Genomic DNA, 10144 nt, shown 5'->3' on the forward strand with positions numbered 1-10144 from the left:
AGTTTTTGTATCTAGAAACTGGGACTTCCGGAAAAGGAACTTTAGCCGGGACTCGGGAGTAAACCTTCCCCAGTACTTTTTTGGCCATTTCCTCTCCTTTCAGAGATTGATCCAGGTCAGCGCCAAGATATTTCACCGATTTGTTAGGGCAGATTGGAGTTTTGTTACAGGTTATATTCAGTTCGGAATTTGATATAAGCTTATGCTTAGAGCCAAATAAAATTGACTCTGTTGTTTTCCTAAGTGCAGTGAAAGCTTATTTTCGATCAGCCATTCACTGACCGACTGAAGTTGTTGGCTTAATTGTTGTTCAATTTGTGCCGTGTCCTTCCCGGACACCATCAGAGCCAAGTCATCTGCATATAACAATAGATTACAATTTACTGCCATTTCCATGTCGTTTATGTAAATTAGGAAGAGCAATGGACCAACTATTGAACCTTGGGGTACGCCGCAAGAGATTGATCCGACATTTGAGGAGACACCAGAAACATATACATATATATGGAATAGGCTATATTTCAATAATCTTTATGACTAAAAGTAATCTCAATGACTGTTCTACAGTCATTTCTTGCAGCCCTGGGGCCTGGGGCAAAATGCGGCCCCAGGGCCGGACTCAAAGAAAAACAAAACGACCCCCAAAAACTCAGAATTATGGTGCTAGTCTACGGCTCTCCCCAGATCGGCAAAGGGGGTGCAGCGACCGGGGCAGCAGGGGGGGAAATTGGTCAATTGGGGAGAAAATGGGGGAAAATCTGAAAAAATCATCATCATCAGTATAAATGGGAGCTGGGGCTGTCTGTTTCTCTGTCCCAATGTGATGTCATAAATCCCACTGTGGGACATCATCCGTGATGTCATAAATCCCACTGTGACATCATCAGTGATGTCATAAATCCCACTGATGTCATAAATCCCACTGTGACATCATCAGTGATGTCATAAATCTGACATCATCAGTGATGCTGGTCTCATTGGCCACACAGCAGCCGAGCTGCAGGTAAGGCGAGCTCCGAATGCAAGCTGCAGGGCCAGTTTGGCGAGCTACAGGGCCAGCTCGGCAAGCTGCAGGACGGGCGAGCCTGTGTAGCAGGCGAGCCTAGGAATCGAGCGCGCGTAGCGCACGAGTGTGCGCGATCACAGCGGAAATACCGGAAGCAGTATGCCGCCATTACTGTCTCCCCACATCTCCCTAAAACGTTAGTTTAGAAGCCACAATATTGTTCTATCAACAACCGGCCAACAGATATCTTTATGGAAAGAGCGTGACTTCAACTGGTTAACAGTTATATCAAATTGCTCATTCAGTGGCTTCAGTGCTCTTTATTGAGATGTATGTTGAGAGAGACAGAGAGAGAGAGAGGGAAGGACTGGGCAAAACAGCAGGACGGACCAGGCCTGCTACTGTATGGTCAGAGATGGAACTAAAAAAAGCCTTCAGGAACTCCTCCCCCCCCAAACCCCCTCCCGGCCACTCAGATCCGAGACCCTCAACCTACTTGTTGTCCCCCGCACCAAGCTGGCAACGATGGGTGACCGAGCCTTCTCCACTCTGGGGCCACGCCTGTGGAACCAGCTCCCAGGAACTGTTCGGGCCTCTGAATCCCTCGCTGTTTTTAAAACAAACCTTAAAACCCACCTGTTCCGCTCTGCTTTTTACTAGCTCTGAGTTTTTAGCTGTTTTTATCTTGTCTTTTAGCTACTGTAAAGCACCTTGAGATTTGTTTTAGATTTTAAAGTGTGCTATATAAATTAAAGCCATTATTATTATTATTTATTATTATTTGTACTTACTGTAAGTACTGTCCTAGTAGGATTTTCAGGTATCTGTACTTTACAACTTTTTACTTTTACTCCCTACATTTTAACAACAAATATCTGTGCATTCTACTCCTTACTTACAAACAGGCTTGTTGCTTTAGTTTTACCTGGCAGACAAAAACAATATTAACGTTGTCTCTCTCAGCTCGCACTCCAGCTTTCACACTACTACAGACCCCTCCTTTTACTTTGATACTTTATTACATTTCAGAGCCTGTACTTTTTTTTAACTTTTACTTGAGTAAACAAATTGAATGAGTACTTCTACTTTTATCCGTCTTTTCTTACACAAGTAACTGTACTTCTACTTAAGTAAACAATTTGCCTACTTCTCCCATCTCTGTTAACCAATTCAGACCTCAGAGAGAAAGAAAGACAGGTTGAGAACTGTGTGTCTGTCTGAAGGTGTTAATTGAGGTGTAGTTAACTCAGTTCAGTCTTATTGGAGAGCAGGTCTCCTAGCAACATACACACTCAAGGTCTAAGTAATTATGCTGGCGGGGATTTCTGTTAAGTGTTTAATGAGCTGAGTGAGACACACACACACACACACACACACACACACACACACACACACACACTTTAATTAAAAAAAGACTGACCCAGGTTTGGAGGCGTGTCTCTTTATTTTAGCACATTGAATTCAACAGAAACCTGAGATCAGGACTACGACTCCCACCATCCCTCTGGGTTTAAGGCTACGACTCCCACCATCCCTCTGGGTTTAAGGCTACGGTGGCTGTTTGATGCCACAAAGACCGACATACACACTACCTGAACACCCACATACACACTATCTGAAACAGTCAACAGGGAAGGAAAGACGTGAAGAAGAGGAAGGACAACCAATCAGATTCCTCTGGGTTTCACAACACATTAAAGGAACAAACCCCCATTTTGTCCAAATAGCTTCTTCAGTTTACAGTCTGCTGGTCAGAAGATCATCTGCTGTGAATGCTAACATTTTAGCATGCATCATCTATGTCAGGAAGATACTTTATTCAAAAGACTACCTGACAAAATGTCGGGACAAATTCTTCTAATTTGGTCAAATGTACTTTTGATGGAGATGTTGAAGTTGCTAAAACTACGCCTAAGACAATCACAGAAACCAAAAAGTAGAGATTCCTCTTCCGCCTAACTGCCCTTTCACACAGCTGGCGGCAATGCATGTCTTGTGCGAGGTAGAGCCTAAACTCTTCCCCCGGTAGCTTACAAAGTTAGCATAGCCAGCTAGCTACTAGCAGACAGACAGGGACGGAGGCTAGCAACACAGCCTAGCTTCTGTAAAGTCTGGAATGCCACGAAGCACCTCGAAGATGTCAGGCGTATTTGGGTCAACGTTCAATACAGTCGATCTTTGGCCACGGATGCGCCGCTGTTTAGGAGAGCGCTTTGAAAACGATGGCCTTGCTCTGCGCAATGCCGCTATTGTGTTAGCTGTGTGAAAGAGCAGTGACAGATTCAACATGAACAATTCAGCAATTCACCCTTTTGACCAAATCGTTTAGGCTATTTGATGAACGTGCTCAGTTGATCAGACTTGTCGCTTAAGCCTCCAGCATCAGGTTTCCTTCAGTGTGAATGCTAACAGTTAGCATGTCCAAGTGGAAGCCGCTTGCTAGCATCATCTCAAAACGTAAGAATTGGATTTTATTGAACAGAATCTACTTGACAAAATGTTGGTACATTCCTTTAAACTTTAAAGGCATACTACACTGCTGTTTGTAAACACAGCATTCAAAGTTGGCTACGTTGGGGGGCTGCATTGTTTGAATGTCAGCTGTGGCTCTGACAGACAGATGCTATAGATCAGAGGTTCTCAAATGTTTTTCAGCCAAGGACCCCTTACAAGATAGAAAATATACCGGGGACCCCCTCATTCTGATTTGTGATTTTGGGCTAAGCTTAATTGTTTCCACGGTAACGTGCTTGACTTTTAATTTGATAGGTTTGTTATTAGAATGTAATCCATGAACCATTTTAGATTTAAAGCATGAACTATTTTCGTTGAACTATGAAGATTTTGCAAAAAATATATATATATATATTTTTTTTTATTACATTACATTTACATTACGTCATTTAGCAGACACTTTTGTTTTGTCCAAAGTGACTTACAATATCACAATTTGTACAGAAAACCACTATGCAACACAATTAATGACAGCCAAGATATTTTGATAGACTAGCACCATGTAGGAAGTAGTTTGAGAAGGAGTAATTAACATGTAGCATTTTATTTTTTAATAAAAAAAAAAAAAAAAAAAAATTACTTGAAAACTTTTCGCGGACCCCCTGGCAAAGTGCCACGGACCCCTGGGGGTCCGCGGACCCCCATTTGAGAACCACTGAGATGTCACTTCCTGCATCAGCATGCAATAGATTTCATACGCCATTTACTTTCCCATAAACGTTTCATAAATGCTTATAAAAATAGTTTTACTTGGTCAAACCAAGCGATTCAGCTATAATTAGAATCAGGAGAGACCATAGAATATTTCACTTGGACCAAAATAAAAAAATTAATCCGTTTTAGTTTTAGTTTTGGTCCGAGGGAACTGTTCTATAGTTTCTCCTGTTTCTAAATAGCTGAATCATTTGGCTTGACCAAGTAAAACTACGTTTATAAGTATTTTACAAAATGTCTATGGGAAAATAAATGGCATATGAAATCTCTTTGTGCATATGCCTCACCCTGGCTGACATTGGCTCTCTATTGAGTCTTAAGACCTGGATGTTAGCACTTCCTGGTTCCCTCATCTCGAAGTCAATGGGATTTTGGCCTGAAATAAGGTCTGTGGTTAACAGCGGTTTATGCAACATAGACCTTTGTGTTCAGCAAGATCATCTTCACAAGCAAGGACCACTTTTATGACTATGAAGTGCATGACTTCTGGGTTGGCCGGCCTACAAACATACGTCTGCTCAACGTTCCAGAAACTTCCCGGAAACATCTGAGACAAAAAGAAGAGCATCCAGACAGAGGGCAGGTCTCTGCACATAAACCCAATGCCACACACTTCAAGTGCTTCATAAGGGATGATTGAGAGGGATTTTTTTTAATGCTGCATAGTCCCTTCCCTTGAAGTTTGTGTATTTTTGAGATTTTGATTTTGATGAAGATTCTGAAGGGTTGAATCACTAAAACCAAGTAGAGATCAGACACGACCAACAGATCAGACACATTGACATATATTATATAGACGATTATATAGACATAGGAAGTGTATCCACTTCCTAATGCTATGCAAAAGTGAAGCCAAAATATTTGGTTTCAGCGAGCGGCTATCTTGCTTGTGTGACATAATTTGGAGGCGGAGTCTGTGCAGTAGGCAGAGCCCCCTCAGCCGTGCCGCTGTCTGACGGAGGTTTTACGAGTGGCTGTCACAGCTGTCAATCATGATCTCGTACCCCCTTTTTATATCATCAAATAACTTAATTTAAAAAAAATTGCAGTAAAATTAGCACTTGAACATACATCATTGTGATAAGAACTACCTAACAGAAACCATCTTTGGGAAACATTTATTTGACATGTACTTTGATGTTTTAGATTGGCTCATGTCCCATCCAGTAACACGGATGGGGTGGGACTTGTGACCTATACAGCAGCCAGCCACCAGGGGGCAATGAGATGTTTTGGCTTCACTTTCTGGGAGCTGACATGGTGCCAATAGACTACTGCAGGAATGAGTCATGTATGAAATGCCTAGCTATCCACCTGCTTAATCAGGTACCTGGTTTGAATGTAGGTGACAGAGAAAAAAATCTTGTTCATCGGTTAGCAAGGTATTATGGGATATCCTACCCCACCTAAGGAACCATTGCATGCTTCCTCGAAAATTTGACAAAAATAGGTACCTAGTAAGGTTGCAAATAATGTATATACCTTTTTCAGACAGCCTAAAACTTAAGAATTAAAACTTCCTACCTAGAAATGCTACCTATATAGGACAATTCCTTGTGTTTCAGAGACAGCCTTTGTCATCCCTGCTACCCTCTCATATACAGTCAATGATCAGACATGAGCAACAGATTTCAGCTTCTCTCTGTGCTCCTGTCCCACAGACAAACTGAGTTTCTTCAGCTCAGGAGCTTCACAAAAAAAGATTACAAATTCACGTAATCATTTTCAATTAAAAAAATAAAAGTTTTACCAATAAAGTGCTCATCACTGAGAATTGATTGTACTAATTGCACAAGTGGTCGAGTCTCGAGTTGTGAAGCCCAGAGTTCGCGGACTGAAGTCTAGTTTACACATCTGGTCTGAGCTGGACGCCATTTTGTTTCCACCAAATCCAACCATTTCAACCATGCGGGTAGCTCTGGTTCTGAAAAGTGAAGCCAATGCAGAAATGCCTTAAACCTGCATTCTTTCTTTTTTAATGGCCACTGGCTGCAAAAAGAAGTCTGATTGGACAGAAGTCAATAGGAAAATAGCCCTACTTCTCACTTGATTTATGACCTCAATAACAGGTTTCCTAATGAGTTTATGGTCTCAATCGCTACTTTCAAGTCTTCTTCAATACAGCCTGATGTTCATTTAGTCAATTATTAAAAACGTCCCTTCAGAAAGCTGTGGGTGACGTCACTATGCCCATCTTTTTCTACAGTCTCTGCTTTCAACATCCAGCTCCACCAGCTACCTTTGTTTGTTTCCAGACATTCATATTTTTTAAATCTGCGTTTACGTTTTACAGCACGAGAGCTACTGTAGGGTTGGGTATCGTTTGAATTTGAACGATTCTGATTCTGTTTCCAATTCTGCTTATCGATTCCGGTTCTTAACAATTCTCAATTCCGATTCTTTGAGGGGTGGCGTCAAATCACATTTTTTTTAACCATTACAAAAGTCTGCGCCAGGTCCTTCTTAAGGTCTTTTCAGACCAAAAGCGAATAATCTGTGTGAATAAATCGCACGGCAATTAAAAAAACATCCATTTATCTCTATGGGACTATTCACACCAAATCAGGAAAAAATCTGCACCGCAAATTTTGATTTGCCGTGAATAATCCCATAAAGATTTAAAAAAATATATATATATATATTTATTTTTTTATTGCCGTGCGATTTATGAAGGCTTAGGACATACTCCAGGAAGGCAGCGCGAGGCGGAGCTCTGCAAACCGGGAGCACACTCCGCGCTCGGGTCGAGGTGTTCATACTCAGAGCACTGCTCAGAGCACCGCTGTTTATATAGTACAGTGAACGGCCCATGATAAAGTCAATGAAACTCAATTAAAAGTCAATGGAATGCCATTATGTTCAATAGACTGCTGTTTCACTCTCAATCCGCACATGAATAGAATCACCAATCTTGTTTTATTGAATGTAAACAGGCCTAGATCTCTCTCTCAACACAGCACATTACTTGAAATGACTAAAAACGAACAGTTAGAAATCAACGTTTACCACATGGGTCAAGAAATGTGGTCAAAACATGGCTCAGTGTAGCCTGCCTACTTCTTCATTTCATTTCTCTTCCTGTCTCTCCATGGATCTATTGTCTCCCTGCAAAGCGTCACGCTGCTAGAAAAATCTGGCGACACGCGTTTACGGCTGCGGTGGCCTCGCCCCCACCGCGATTACGTCATATTGGCCGCACGGCCCTCGAGGTTGGAAGCACGCGTGGAGTATGTCCCGCCCTTTAGCATTAATTCGCTCCTGAAAAGACCTAGACGCGTTAGCTCCCGCAATTTACAAATGCTCCCGCCAACCCATCTGTAGATCGGCGGTCTCAAAGTTGGTCAAAAAATAAGGCAGGATATCCAGTCAAAATAAGGTGGGATAAACACTCATTTACCCACTAGTGATTGGTTGGATACCATCGAAGGCGGGTATCTACTCATTTCCCCATTTGTGATTGGTCAAAGACCATCGAATGTCCTTCCAGTTTGAAGCATTTTTTTGCTTTGGAAGATGACAACGTCCTCTGTCTAAATGTTAACGGTCTGAAGTACAGACTGTCTCTGGAGCATTCTAACTAGGGATGTCGAAAATCTGAATTTTTCTTGACCGACAACCGACCCCTCATTAGCCGACAATTGGTCGGTTAACCGAGAAGATTAAAATGCGCTATTTGACTGTCTGTGCCCCATTAAACCATTAACACAACAAATGCTTGATTTTTCTTCATTAGAAAGCGTTTATTTTTACATCTACAAGCAGAAAAAAACACGAGAAGACAAGTTGAATCCTCCAGCCATCTAAACAAAAACATTCCTCCGATAGGTTATACTGCTTAGAGCTGCACGCTTTGCATATTAAGGGCACGTCAATTGACACGCAGCCGCCCCGTGAAGTACTGTTTGAGCGGAGGACAGCCCAGGCTGCAGGGCGCACTGGCAAAGCGCTCATCACTACAGTATCTTCTCCTTTTACCAATAGTCTCACTAATCCCACAGTGGTTTACCTGCTTTTGAGATCTGCAAAAAATAGTTTGCTTCTGTCTCACCCCTTCTTCCTCTCTTCACACACGCGACGAGGGCTGTGCTCTCTGTGTGTCTTGCAGGGCTCCACAACATTATAAAGACGAGTCCGTACTCCGCACGCAGCAAACAAACAATCCGTCTCTTGTTGTGAAACAATTTCTTCGAACTGCCATGTGTTGGACAGTAAAGACTAACGTTAATTGATACTTTTCAATCGTCAATTAGACCGCTTCATGTCTGCATTTTTGTAACACGGTAAAAACTACTGTTTCATCATTGAGTGCGCACGTATGCATGCATCTGCATGATGAACATGCAAAGAGGGAGGGAAAGAGAGTGAAACCGAATGAGCCAGTGAAGAAAAAGTTATGTGCACGTTTTATATTCCATCATGTTTGACTCCAGACACGGACGTGCGCACGCTGAACGCTGTGAGGTGAGCAAGGTGTCGGGTTTCAGGCCATGCGCTCCTGTCCTGACCAAACTGAAAACCCCTCTCTCTCTCTCTCTCTCTCTCCTCTGTTAGTATTGTATTAGTCTCGCTGGCCAGCCTCCTCTCCCTTCCTCAAACGGAAGGGAGAGGAGGCTGGCCAGCGAGACTAGTAATGTATTAGCTGTAGTTAACGTTAGTAGCCTACCGTATTACGGTAGGCTGTCAGTGTTGATAGTAGAATTAACTTGTTAAAGACAAAATGTATAATGCACATTTGATGCCCTCTCTCTCTCCCTCCCTCCCTCTCTCTCTCTCTCTCTCTCTCTCTCTCTGTCTCTCTCAAGTAAAACCTACCCACATGGCATGGCACATGTTTAGGGGACGTGCAACTTTTTTTAACCGTTTAACTGATAGTATTAATCGGTTAATGTTGAAACGGTCGATTATCGGTTAAACGGGTATCGGTCGACATCCCTAATTCTAACACCGTGGAAGAGACAGACTGGCTCGAGACACTAGGACCGTCCCACACTGCAGGTTGTTCCTAAAGCAGAGATTGTCTTGACTAGAGATGCTGGATCATCCATGTTTTACGCCTCTACATTTCTACATCTTTACATCTTGACAAATCTATTCTAGTAGTTCAGTCTGGTGGTTCTGTGTGGAAGCCATCTTGGCCTAACACCTACAGAGGCCCTGTTGGTCCAAACCGCTGCTAAAGGCAGAATGACCAGCTGACATGGTGGCACCCGTCATGCCTTGCCTGAGTTTTCGTACCTGACGGCACACTGGCAAACTAACAGGAAGTGAGACAGCCTACAGGAGCACTCTTCGTACCGCAGAGCTTTCAGCTTGTGGTCACATGTCATGGACAATGTCACCCCGCATCAGTGTGTCAGATGTACTCTGTGGATTATGCTAACTAAACTCAATGTTATTTTGTTCCATTGTCAGTGACAGTGAAACCTGTACCTGAAACTATAAGCAATAAATAACCAATAACCTGATCACTTACACCTCAATGTGTTTGAAACAGAGATCATTGAGTAGAGCTGCAGTTTTCAGCAACAGACATGCAGAGTGAGAAGATTCATATCAACAGAAACATCAGCTGACTGGAGAGGAGAGAAGAGAGGAGAGGAGAGAGAAGAGAGGAGAAAGAAGAGAGGAGAGGAGAGAGAAGAGAGGAGAAAGGAGAGAGAAGAGAGGAGAGGAGAGAGGAGGAGAAAGAAGAGAGGAGAGACAAGAGAAGAGAGGAGGAGAGATGAGTTAGTTTTGTCCTCACGTCGTCTCAGCCCAGCGTTTCCGTCCTGCTCATCAATATTTCAAACTCAACTTTCCCCCAAAAGCTGCTGCACAATTAATCATGTCTAATCAAATCTAATCTGCTATTAATAATCATTAAGAACCATTTTACTTCATTTCCCATAGAATGGCCACTGAAAGCAGCCA

The sequence above is a fragment of the Poromitra crassiceps genome, assembly GCF_964638095.1.
Source record: "Poromitra crassiceps genome assembly, chromosome: 1".
Taxonomy (NCBI): Eukaryota; Metazoa; Chordata; class Actinopteri; order Beryciformes; family Melamphaidae; genus Poromitra; species Poromitra crassiceps.